Genomic DNA, 12,164 nt, shown 5'->3' on the forward strand with positions numbered 1-12,164 from the left:
AAAATTACACTTTCCCTTAGTGAAGGCAAAGAATGCTGTGTGCCTCTTGCAGAACTTCTAAGGCTTCCACATCCATTTTCAACATTCACCCCCCCCCCCCCCCCCCGATTCTATATATAGCACCTTCAGTTATGCACACAAATCTAGGTGCATTCTGATTTGCACACATAACTTAATTTGATAACATGCCAATCAGCGCTGATAATTGGATGCTAACAAGCAATTATCAGTACTAATTGGCAATAATTAGACAACTCGCTAAGCGTATTCGATAACATAGTCCACGTAAATTCTACCGCATGGATCCCAAAAGGGGGTATGGCTATGGGAGGAGCATGAGTGGGTCCTGGGCATTCCAAAAATGTATGTGCAGTGTTATAGAATAACCCGCTCTGTGCGTGGGCATTTACACCAGGTTTTAATTGGCATGAATGGCTGCACTTAAATTCTAGTCGCATGGCCGAATTTAGGCATATTCTATAAACTGCACCTAAATTTAGACATGCTTTACAGAATACATCTAAGCGTGTTTTCCTTTAATGCTGATTTATTAGGCAACATATATAAAAATTAGGTCCTCAGCGTGTTCAAAAAATTAAATATCCGATGTGCCTTGTATATAAGAAGGTATTAATGGCACAGCCGTAGGAGGTCTTGGCAGCCATATTGAGACTGTCTCACGAGGCTGCCGAGGAAAGTGTCAGCAGACATTTTAAAGAAGTGGTGGCAACGGGCAGAACAGTAGACAGGAAAAAATGGGGGGGGGGAGGGTTCTTGCCCTCGAAAAGGCCACTAGACCACCAGGGCTTGTTAAGGTAGACCTGGAGAGGGCCCACTGATGCTCAGGAGGTGGTTGTAGGGCAACTCAGGGGCAGCAGAACGTTTCAGTTTCAGCCAAAAATGCCCTGGCATTTTCGGCTGAAACCCAAACCTGGATTTTGGGTCAGTTTCGGCAGTGTTGTTCAAAGTACTTGGTAAAAGAAATTAAGAAGAAGTAAAAGTAAATGTATTTTTTAATACTTAAGTAAAAGTACAGTAAACAACACTGTCATGGAATGCCTAGCACCTGCCAGGATTTAACCCTGTGGCCACCTGGAGGGTCTGTCCCTAGCACTGCTCAGGCCCACCTGCGCCTGGGCATGCACTCCATACTAGCACCCTCCACCACACCGACTAGGTCCCACTTGCCTCTGGGCAAGTCTCCCACTCTCAAGTTTTTTACCGGTGATTTCTAGGACACTGGGCCACACTCCCAGGGGTCCCACCATTCCTAGAAAGCACCCACATAACCAAAACACAAACCACCAGGATTCTTTGTCAGTCCAGGACAAACAGAGCTAATAAATGAATAGATTTATTATCATGAAAAATTTGAACAGTGAATGATATAAAACAGATGGAAAAGCAACAAGCAATAATAGGTAACTAAATAAGAATCAATATCTGTTACTACCTGGGTAGCACCTGGGGAGTTTCAGGAAATTAATTGCTCACAAACCTTGAACATGGGCTCAGGACAGAAATGTTTCTCCTCTGTATCCCCAAGCTGAGACTAAAGAAAATCCAGTACCTCCTGGCTAGATTTGAACTCCAGGGCCAATCAGAGCCCAGGACACCAGCTTTGAAAGTATCTGGCCAATGGTACTGCAGATTGACTTTCACCAAGCTTAATCTGGGGGAAAAAATAGTCTTTTTCTGCAACAGCTTTAAAACACAAAACAAGAGCCATCTGCTGGCCAATCAGAAGAAATACATTTCATGAACTAAGCAATACAGTTCACAGGCTTAGAAACCCACCGTTTTGTCACAAACACATTAAAATAATTTACTTAAGTGAAAGTGAAAAAGTTATTTGCCTAATATAATACTTTTTGAGTAAAAAGTAAAAGTACTGTAACAACAATGAATACAACTATTGTTAACATTTTTATTCCAACAACTTTATTGCTCTAGAATCAATCCACTTTGCTTTTAGGAAAATTGCATTTTGAAAATGACTGTCACTCATGCAACTGCACTTGTGAGTTATTATTAAACAAGCACAGCTAAAAAAGTATTTAACAACTGCACTAGCAGGAAGTGAATTGTTCAACCTGAAAAAAATAAGTTCCTTCAAATCAGGTCAGGCTGTAATATTACTGGGTTCTGACTGGGTTTGTAGATATTGATCAAGATCTCTGTCTGAAACACTTGGCTTCCTTATTGCGAAGAATACTTTATCATCATCGTTGTCATTATCATCTACATTAGTGGTCTAATTCATCACTTGCATCTTCATCTTCATTATATTGTCATACTGTCCAATTACAAAGAAGGCTTTCACAAAGTTGTCTGTTGTTGTTCTAACAATTTTTCATCTGATGGCAAACTTGTTTGAATATCTTCAAGAACTGATGCAAGAACGTCAAACGCACGAGAACCCTTCAATCTTAAGGCCAAACAAACAGACTTCCTCTCTAAAGACTCTATCAATTCAGTGGACAGTCACCCCAATATAAAATGCTCCATGGGATGACCAACAGTCTGTTATGATAGAGACATATGTCTGTTCACCAAGAATTGCAAACAACTTCAGCTTGATCTCTGCTTCAAAATGACCCTACTCATCACTGTTCTGTTTGGCTGGAGACCAGTAACCAGCAAACACAGGTAACTCCACTGTTCTCATAGGCTATATTCACTGAACAGCAAAACTTAAGATGAGATGATCCACTGTTTACGTGATGAGGTTTGCAATAACAAAACACTGTTCCAGATTTTGCTGTTTCATTTGGTTTACTGAACAATCATCATTTTCACCTCCATTTTGCATTTACCTTTTACTTTTAACTGCAAACATCAGCTGTAACTGAGTAAAAGTAGTAGAAGTTGGTGAAATTATTGTTTTCGAAAAAGTAAAAGTAATAGTAACAAATGTTTCTTGTATTTCTTTCCAAGTAAAAGTGATAAAACCTTTACTAAAGTACAGTAACTAGTTACATTTACCTAGTTACTATATAATACTGGGTTTTGGTGCCAAATCCGAAACCAAATTTCGGTCGGTCTCTAGATCTATGTATCTGTTTGAGATTGTTGCTCCTGCAATACGTGCTGGCAAATACACACATATTTGTTCCCATGCTTATACTTAGGGCCCCTTTTACAAAGCTGCAGTAAGAACTAATGCATGCTTACTGCAGCAAAAGATGGTATACAGTGGAGTGAACTGAGGCATCCCATGATAATGTTTCGGATGTGTGCACACTACCCACATGCTAAAAATGATTATTTTTTGGAGCAGGGGGCATGTCTAGGGGCAAAGAGTGAGCATGTTCTGCACTAATCAGTTAGCACACCTACATTGCCATGCTCTAACTGATAGCACATGCTTAACTCATGAGCCCTTACCACCTACATATTGAGTGGCAGTAAGAGCTCATGCATTAATCTGTTTGGGCCATTAACACAAAAAAATAGGAAAAGCAGCCATTTTACCCAGCAGTACAAATGACCGTAGAAAACAGGAATGTGAACATCCCAACTTGGACATCCCCTTTCTCCCACGGAGCTGCTATACATGATCAGTCGATATTCAGCCAGTGGGGGTCAACTTTTTTTAAACACTGACAAATGCCAGCTAGATTTTGCCCCCAATATTCAGTGCCAGACCATATGCAGGCCTCAGCATTAAACATCCAGAGCTAAATGCTTCTGCGCTGGCTGCAGGAGCTTATGCAGGTCCCAGATGATATTTAGCTAGGACTTGCATAAGACTCGCTAAGCATATTTGATATCATAGTCCACGTAAATTCTACCGCATGGATCCCAAAAGGGGGCATGGCTATAGGAGGAGCATGAGGGGGTCCTGGGCATTCCAAAAATTTATGTGCAGTGTTATAGAATAACCCACTCTGCACCTAAAGTTAGGTGTGGGCATTTACAACAGGTGTGGGCAAGACCTTGGATGAATTTCAGCCAGGACCCACATACCATTATAGGGCAATTAGTAGCCCTCCGTGCCCTCCTGGGACCCCCAAAATAGCCCCCTCCATCCTTTCCCCCCCCCCCCCGGCCTGCGAACTTAAATACCTCCCTCTTATCCACACCCACCACAATGATCCCCTCCAACCCCATCTTGGTAGGCTCCCTGGGCCTTCCTTCAAGCCATGGTGGTCTATTGGGGGCGATGGGTGCAGGAGTGAATCCCCCTTGGTCCTGCCTCTAGCAGCAGCATCTGGAAAATGGCTCCTGTGGGGGAAGGGGGAAGAAAAAGGAAATGAGATTTTGGAAAAGAACTTAAAAACATGAGGAACTGGAAAAAAGAGACCAGGGCCAGCACAATGCCCCCCCCCCCCAAAAAAAAAAATGGTCAAAGGTACAAAATATTTATTTCCAGTTTTTAGAGAATGAAAGATGTAAGGCCTGAAAATGTGCCTTACTTGTATTTTGCTCAGTACAGGAGGAAACACATTTCTGTTCCTCTATATTCAATGTTCCACGCTTCACTGAGTCTGGTTTCTTGGGTTTTGCATTTCATTTTTTGTCTGAATATTTGTTTCTAATTTGCAGTTTGTTTGTTTGTTTTTGTTGTTTTTACTAGGTGATGGTCTATTTCCTGTTGTAACCAAGATGAGGGGGTTTGTATCATGTAGATTCTGTGTAGGAATATGTAGTAGTCCAACTTGTTCTCTTTTCCCAGCTGTACTGTTCTAAAATATTTGCAGTATTGACTTTTCATAGGTAGGGTTGGTGCAGTTTATGTTCCTGGACTTTGTGCCGATATGGTATGGTAAGCTTCTGAGAGTCCATTTGCAGGGTTTTGTGTTATTTCACACAGTGTCTGGCAGTGGAGAGAAAAAGTGTGTGTAAGGTGAGGAAGGGAAAGAAGGGAGGGAGGGAGAGTGACAGGAAGGCAAGGAAAAGAGAGACAGGGAAAGAGTCCCCAGAGGAAGGAGAAGTAGGGAGGAGATAAGGTGTGCCAGGAAAGGGAGAGAGGATGGGATTTGATATACCGCCTTTCTGTGGTTAAAATCAAAGCAGTTTACATATTATATACAGGTACTTATTTTGTACTTGGAGCAATGGAGGGTTAAATGACTTGCCCAGAGTCACAAGATGCTGCAGTGGGAATCACTGGTTCTCAGGCTGCTGCATTAAGCATAAGTCAGCTCACATAGCAATTCTAACCCTCCTGTTTGCAAAGCCATGCTAGCGGCTGCCAGTGTGCTAAAGCTGACACAGCCCATTCACTGTGAATGGGCTGTGTCGGGATTGCTGTGCTGCAGCCACTGGCGTGGCTTTGTAAGCAGGAGGGTAAGTTACTTGGGATCCAAATGGTGGAATCAAATTCCCAAGGAAATGAGGCACTATTTTGCAAAATCCTGAAAACTTATCTTTTTAAGGAATTCTTTAATTAAGATTGAATTGTAAAATTGGAGAATTGTATATTTATGACTGATTCTTGTTAATTGTAACTTTCTTCAGTATATAAGGACATAAGTACATAAGTAATGCCACACTGGGAAAAGACCAAGGGTCCATCAAGCCCAGCATCCTGTCACGACAGCAGCCAATCCAGGTCAAGGGCACCTGGCAAGCTTCCCAAACGTACAAACATTCTATACATGTTATTCCCGGAATTGTTGATTTTTACCAAGTCGATTTAGTAGTGGTTTATGGACTTGTCCTTTAGGAAACCGTCTAACCCCTTTTTAAACTCTGCCAAGCTAACCGCCTTCACCACGTTCTCCGGCAACGAATTCCAGAGTTTAATTATGCGTTGGGTGAAGAAACATTTTCTCCGATTTGTTTTAAATTTACTACACTGTAGTTTCATCGCATGCCCCCTAGTCCTAGTATTTTTGGAAAGTGTGAACAGACGCTTCACATCTACCTGTTCCACTCCACTCATTATTTTATATACCTCTATCATGTCTCCCCTCAGCCGTCTCTTCTCCAAGCTGAAAAGCCCTAGCCTCCTTAGTCTTTCTTCATAGGGAAGTCGTCCCATCCATGCTATCATTTTAGTCGCCCTTCGCTGCACCTTTTCCAATTCTACTATATCTTTCTTGAGATGCGGCGACCAGAATTGAACACAATACTCAAGGTGCAGTCGCACCATGGAGCGATACAACGGCATTGTTAATGTAATTGAGTTCCTTTAAATGTAAGCCACATTGAACTGCAATTAAATAAATAAATTAGGCCAGGAAGGATGGAGAAGGAAGTAGTGAAAAGGTGGAAGGTGAAGGATAAAGGGAGGATGGGAGAGAGATAAGAGGAGAGAAGCAAGGATGGAGGTGGAGGAAGAGATGCAGGAGAGGTGAAGGATGAGGGAATTATAGGAAGGAGGGGAGGAAGAATGTGTGTGGAGAGGCAAGTGGTGGTTGACAGCAGGAGGGAGAGAGGAGAATGAAAGGGTATAAATAGGATAAAGGTAAACACATGGAATCATGAAAATAAAAGAAATGAAACCTATAACATAAGCAAAAGAGATGACAATGGAATGGAAAATCTAGAGGAAATGTTGGGAGAATAAAATAGGTAACAGGGAAAAAAAACGTAAGAATCAGAGGGGAGAGGAAAAGTGGAAAAAGAAAAAAATAATGAGGAAAATCTAAACAAAAGCATTTAAAATGGAGCATAAAGAAAGACAAAGCTTTGAAAATATTTTTATTGTCATTCTGCTGCAGCTACAATTGATCAGGTGGGAAGATTGAGGCTAGTGGCAGCTGCAGGCATGGAAGGAGGTGAAGCATGTCATCAAATATAGTAAAAATAGAGTAAATGCATGTTGAGGGATGGAGGAGAGAGAAAGCTCATCAGTGTCCATCTGAGGGAGGGACAACCCCAAACAAAACAGGCAAACTATGCCTACCATTCCTTCCCTGTCTTTCCACGTGGGACTAAAGCTAGAAAAACCCTTCCAAGTTATGTTTTCTACTGCTGCTGCGGCAAAATAAACCCCTGCTTACAATTTGCTAGATATTACATACTAGGAACAAGCTGAAGGCTTACCCAAGGGGATGCTGCTAGGACACCTCGTGATCATAGTGGGTGGGGAGGGAGGAGTGTCACATGTGTGTTTTAACACAGGGTGTAATGGGTGTGTCTGGTAATGAAGGGTGTGTATGTATATGTGTACATGGGTGCCTGGAGATGGGATGTAGGGTGGAGTGAGGGTAGGTAGGGTGTGTATATGTTTTATATGTGTAACTGAAGACTGGATTGTTTGTGTGGAATGGGGAAAGTGTGTGGGTGTGTTAGTGCCAAGTCTGTACATGAGTGGGAAAAATATATGTTTGTGTGAGGGAGCAGAATGTGTGTTGGGGGGGGGGGGGGGTCTGGGGTTTGTATTTGTAGAAGTGGTTGTGTGGGGGTGGGTTGGTGTGTACACTCCCCTCTTCTCTCTTTAGAGATCTTCTGTGCATGTCCCATTCTGTCCTAAACTGATATAGTCCTCCACCACCTCTGGAGGCCATTCCTTGCATCCACCACCCTTTCCATAAGGAAGTATTTCCTTAGATTCCTCCTGAGTGTATCCCCTTTCACCTTCATCTTTTACTGCTCTAACCCCAGAGCTTCTTTTCAATCGTGCATTCAAGTTAGAGAGGTATTTCTTCCGATTTATACATATTGGAGAATTTTTAAGTCTGTCCCCATATATGTTATTTATGATGAAGACTTTTGACCATTAACAATTCCAACCTAGGATATTTCTTGCCCTGGAAGAAGTACTGATCTGCCCTTACAAAATCCATTTATCATGAAAGGAGCTGAATTGGTAAAGCAATAGATGGTGTATATTAAAGGTAAACTTAACTCAGATATGACCGTATCTATCTATCTATCTAGATATAGGTATATATATTATATACAAGTACCCAAGGCCGGTTTTAGGCAGGGGCGACAGGAGCAGTCGCACAGGACCTCGCGCCTCAAGGGGCCCTGCGGCGCTTCCTTTCGCTCCCTGCCATTTGATCATCAGCTTTCATTCCAGCTGCCCTGTGTCTAAAACGTTGCAGTGGCAGCGAAAAAGTAGGCTCGCCTCTAGCCTTTAAGCCTTCCCTTCTCTCTCAGCAAGCGCTGTGCCCCCTTTCTATGATGCAATTTCCTGTTTCCGGTTTCCGCAAAGGCGGCACAGTGCACGCTGAGAGAGAAGGGAAGGGTTAAAGGCTAGAGGCGAGCCTGCTTTTTCTCCGCTGCTGCAACTTTTTAAACGCAGGGTGGCTGGAAGGAAAGGAGGGCTGTGGAAAACTGAGGACACAGGTGGGGCTGGGGCTGAGGTTGGGAACTGAAACTCGGGGGCTGAAAAGGGGGGTAAGTTAAGTTGGGGGCTGGGGCGGGTGAGTCACTGGACATGGAGTGGAGGGCAGAGGAGAATCGCTGGACATGGATGGGATGGGAGGGCAGGGGACAGAGGAGAATCACTGGATGTGGATGAGAGGGGAGGATGGGGCAAAGGAGAATTGCTGGGCATGGATGTGTGGGGAGGGCAGGGGAGAGAGGAGAGTTGCTGGACATGGATGAAGGTTAGGGAAGACAGGAAGGAGATGCACATGGATGGAGGGAGGGAGGGGAGAGAGGAGAAATGCTGGACATGGATGGGAGGGGAGGGGAGGACAGAGGAAAATCACTGGATGTGGATGAGAGGGGAGGACAGGGGCAAAGGAGAATCACTGGACATAGATGGGAGGAGAGGGCAGAGGAGAATATTTGGATATGGATGGGTGAGGAAGGCATGGGAGAGAGGAGAGTTGCTATGGATGGATGGAGGGGAGGGCAGGAGAAATGCTGGACATGATTGGAGGTGAGGGAAGACAGGAAGGAGAAGCACATGGATGGAGCAGAGAGGAGAAATTCTGGACATGGCTGGAGGACAGGGGAGAGCTGGAATGCAGGATATGAATGGAGGGGAGAGAAGAGAGAGGACGTGAGGTGAAGTGAAATGAACATGCTTGGAGGGGAGGTGAGAGAGGAGAAATGCTGGACATGGATGGAGGAGAGGGAAGAAACAGGATTACTGACGGAGATGAGGGAAAGGGAAAAGAGGAGAAAAGCTGCACATGGCTGGAGAAAATAGGCAAAAGCTGGGTCCACTCTATACCTCTTCCAGTCAAATCTGCGGAGGACTCAGCATTTACCTATGGATGTAGGGCAATAAATGAAGAAGAAAGGAGGAAAGTAAAGAAATAAATGGAAAGGAAGCCCTGGAAGTGGAGTTAAAGGAGCAGATAGAGAGCAGCAGAATCAGATACTGGGACCAACATGATCAGAAAAACAAAGTCACAAGACAACAAAGGTAGAAAAAAAATCATTTTATTTTCATTTTAGTGTTTGGAAAATGTCCAATTTGAGAATTTACATCTGCTGTCTTATTTTGCAATATATAGCAATGTTCTGTTTTTCTGGTATTGTGCTGCATGCAGAGTCTGTATGCTAATTTGGTTTGAGTCATTTTGGGCATACTGGAGCTGTAACAGCTTACAGAAATTATTTATAATGAAAAAAAAAAACAAGTTATTTTTCTTCTCCTGTGTTGGTGTAATGTTTTCAATGATTACTGTTTATATGCACCATGGTTGGTAAAAGGGTGTGGCTAATTGTGCCAACATTGTGCAGTTCAGCACACTATTAGCAGCCAAGTTCATACAAAGTTAATTATGTTCAGTGGAAAATAAATCTGTTGGCTCAGGCTGCTTGCTATCTGAATATTCAATCACTGTTTCATTATTGCTACCAAGTATTACATATTAAGCCTCTTTGAGCCTGCAAAGAGGTGGGAAAAGGTGGGATACAAATGCAATAAATAAATAAATTAAGGGGATTCGTTTTAATTCATTTATCTAGTCCTTACCTGCAGGTGGTTTTGCTTTTTAAACCCAAAGGTTTCCTAGTCTAGCATTTTCCATGTTTGAATTAGTTTTTGTATACAAGTTTTGCTTCATTTGTCTTTATTTGAAATAAAAGAAAATGTTTTAAAACATATCTTCTCAACAAGGGGTGGGGCTGGTGGGCCTGGGGGGGGGGGGGGGGGGGCAGCCAACTAGTCTGCACAGGGCCCCGCAGTTGCCAAGACCGGCCCTGCAAGTACCAATGGACCAACAAACCACGGGAGCATCTTAAGCTAACAATCAGCCCTAGATAGACCATTTCCTCCCGGTAAAGCTACTATAACCAATCAGAGTCTGCTGGGATTGTAGGCCAGAATCCCATTGGCTGCCGGCTGACAGGCCTACCAAAACGAAAAGAGAGACGGACAGAGAGCGAAAGAGAGAGAGAGATAGAGAGAAAGAGACGCACAGAAGGCGCTGATAATGGAGCGGGTGGCCAAGCAAGCGAGGAGTTACAATACGAATAGCTTGCTCAGCGTTGCTTTTTAACCTTGGCGGTTTTGCAACTTCATTCACTCTTTGTCATTAACCCTCTCTATGCGTGTATGCATCGCATGCTTTGTAAACATATAAATGCACAGTGTTATGTAGAAAAGATCGAGCTACTGCTACCCGCGCTTGCAGGGTGCAGGATCGCGGATCCCTGAAGGAAGTGTGCGTTTTGCTAGGGTTCGTTCTGCCTCTACGAACCGAAGAAGTGTGGACCGCGGTCTGCTTTTTTTTTTTTAATCCCTTGAATTCCGCTCTTCACCTAAAAGTCCTGTGCTAGCCGGTACGAGCCAGGGTTTAACCCGGGCGAGAGGACGCAAAAGAAATCAAGGACTGGACTGCAAATTTTGGAAAGCTGCCAGCAGGGGAGATGGTTCCGATTCTGCGAGAGGTCTGGTGAGCGCTGAGTCTCCTTCGGCGGCTGGTTCCAGGGCGAAACTTGGAGCGGCTTAAAACCCGCGAGGATGCCCTGAGAAAGTTCTCTTCTGATGGATGCCAAGCGCTGGTCTCGTGTTGAAGATCAAGGGCTTTCTCAGAAAATGTTCTCTGTCCCTGCCTCCTCCCTGGAAAAAGCACGGGGTTCTGTCCTGGGGTAACTGGAGTGTCAGCTCCCTGTGCCACCTTTGCCGCCGCCCCGGGGGTAAGTGTTTAAAGTTCGGTGAATGTCTGAGGAATGGATCAATTCTTTATGCTGCCCCTTTGGGCTCAGACATATATATTCCTTGCAATTGCAAACTTTACATTAAGTGATATTTAAAAAAGTAATCGTTTTATGCTATTGCATCCAGTATGTCTGCATTTTGCTTCAAGTGTGCCATTATCACACACAAATGATATATGTGTAAGGTGTACATCTGTTTATTGCATCTTTTATAATACAATCCGTCAGAGGAAAGTGTTATGAAGAAAAAAAGGTTTGCTAATACGGATGATGGTAATGGTGTTCTGTAGAGCTCAGATACATCAGACGGATATCATAAATATTAAACCGCCGAGCACTTTTGGATCGTGCGGTCTATAAATATTTTAAATAAATAAACACGCTGGGGTAATGGTGGGGGGAGGCGGACTTACGGATCAGGAAGCCAATGGACAGAGCAATCAAACATCAAGCGGACAGACAAATCTATTAATGATTGCTGGCACAGATACAAAATGAGAGTAAACCCTTAATAGAGCCCGGGATGTATAGCACTGGAGAGCTTTAAAGGAAAGAGAGCAGCAACCTTTAAGTGTCTAATACTCTATGACTGAAAACCTTATAATGTGGCAATTGAGTGCTTTCAGATTTAATGGACCTGGGAGATAGAATAATCTGACGCCAGTGTTATAAGGATTGAGATAAAAGTATATACTAGCACAGAGAATGTTAAAAGAGGGAGCATTTTAGAGAGAATAAATTGTAATTATATCACTCATCAGATATGTATACAACATAATACCTTCAACCTTAAGGAGGAATACAGTAACTCAGGATCTGCTTTTCATGGGAACATCAACAACTATTACACTTATCCAGCTGTAATGCTATTACCATGAAAAACGGGATCGGGGAGGAAAGATTTCCACTGTTTTGTGGGGGGGTTTTTTTCCTAACCTATTCCACTGATAGTAGAGGTCCCCTGGCACCGGAGGCTGGAAAGTGTTCTGAGAGAGCTGACATGTGAGTTTCCCTCACTAGGGAATAACCATGGTTTGTGTGATTGCTAACTGCTCTCCCTCATTGTCACTGGGGCCCAAATACCTCCCCTCTGAAATCCACTGGCAGCCCTCCTGGAAAGTGCCTGCCACTAAATCAGACAA

At 43.5% G+C, this 12,164-nt stretch overlaps 1 protein-coding gene across 1 annotated transcript in view; it reads left to right on the top strand.

Moving 5' to 3' along the window:
- Nucleotides 1-10,964: 10,964 nt before the first annotated feature.
- Nucleotides 10,965-12,164, top strand: part of BRINP2 (BMP/retinoic acid inducible neural specific 2) — a 149,178-nt gene continuing 147,978 nt past the window's right edge. The window contains exon 1 of the mRNA XM_030206401.1: nucleotides 10,965-11,001. The gene's annotated coding sequence lies outside the window, so the exon portion shown is untranslated. The remainder of the gene's footprint in view (nucleotides 11,002-12,164) is intronic.

This window comes from Microcaecilia unicolor, chromosome 6 (genome assembly GCF_901765095.1).
Source record: "Microcaecilia unicolor chromosome 6, aMicUni1.1, whole genome shotgun sequence".
NCBI classification, from domain to species: Eukaryota; Metazoa; Chordata; class Amphibia; order Gymnophiona; family Siphonopidae; genus Microcaecilia; species Microcaecilia unicolor.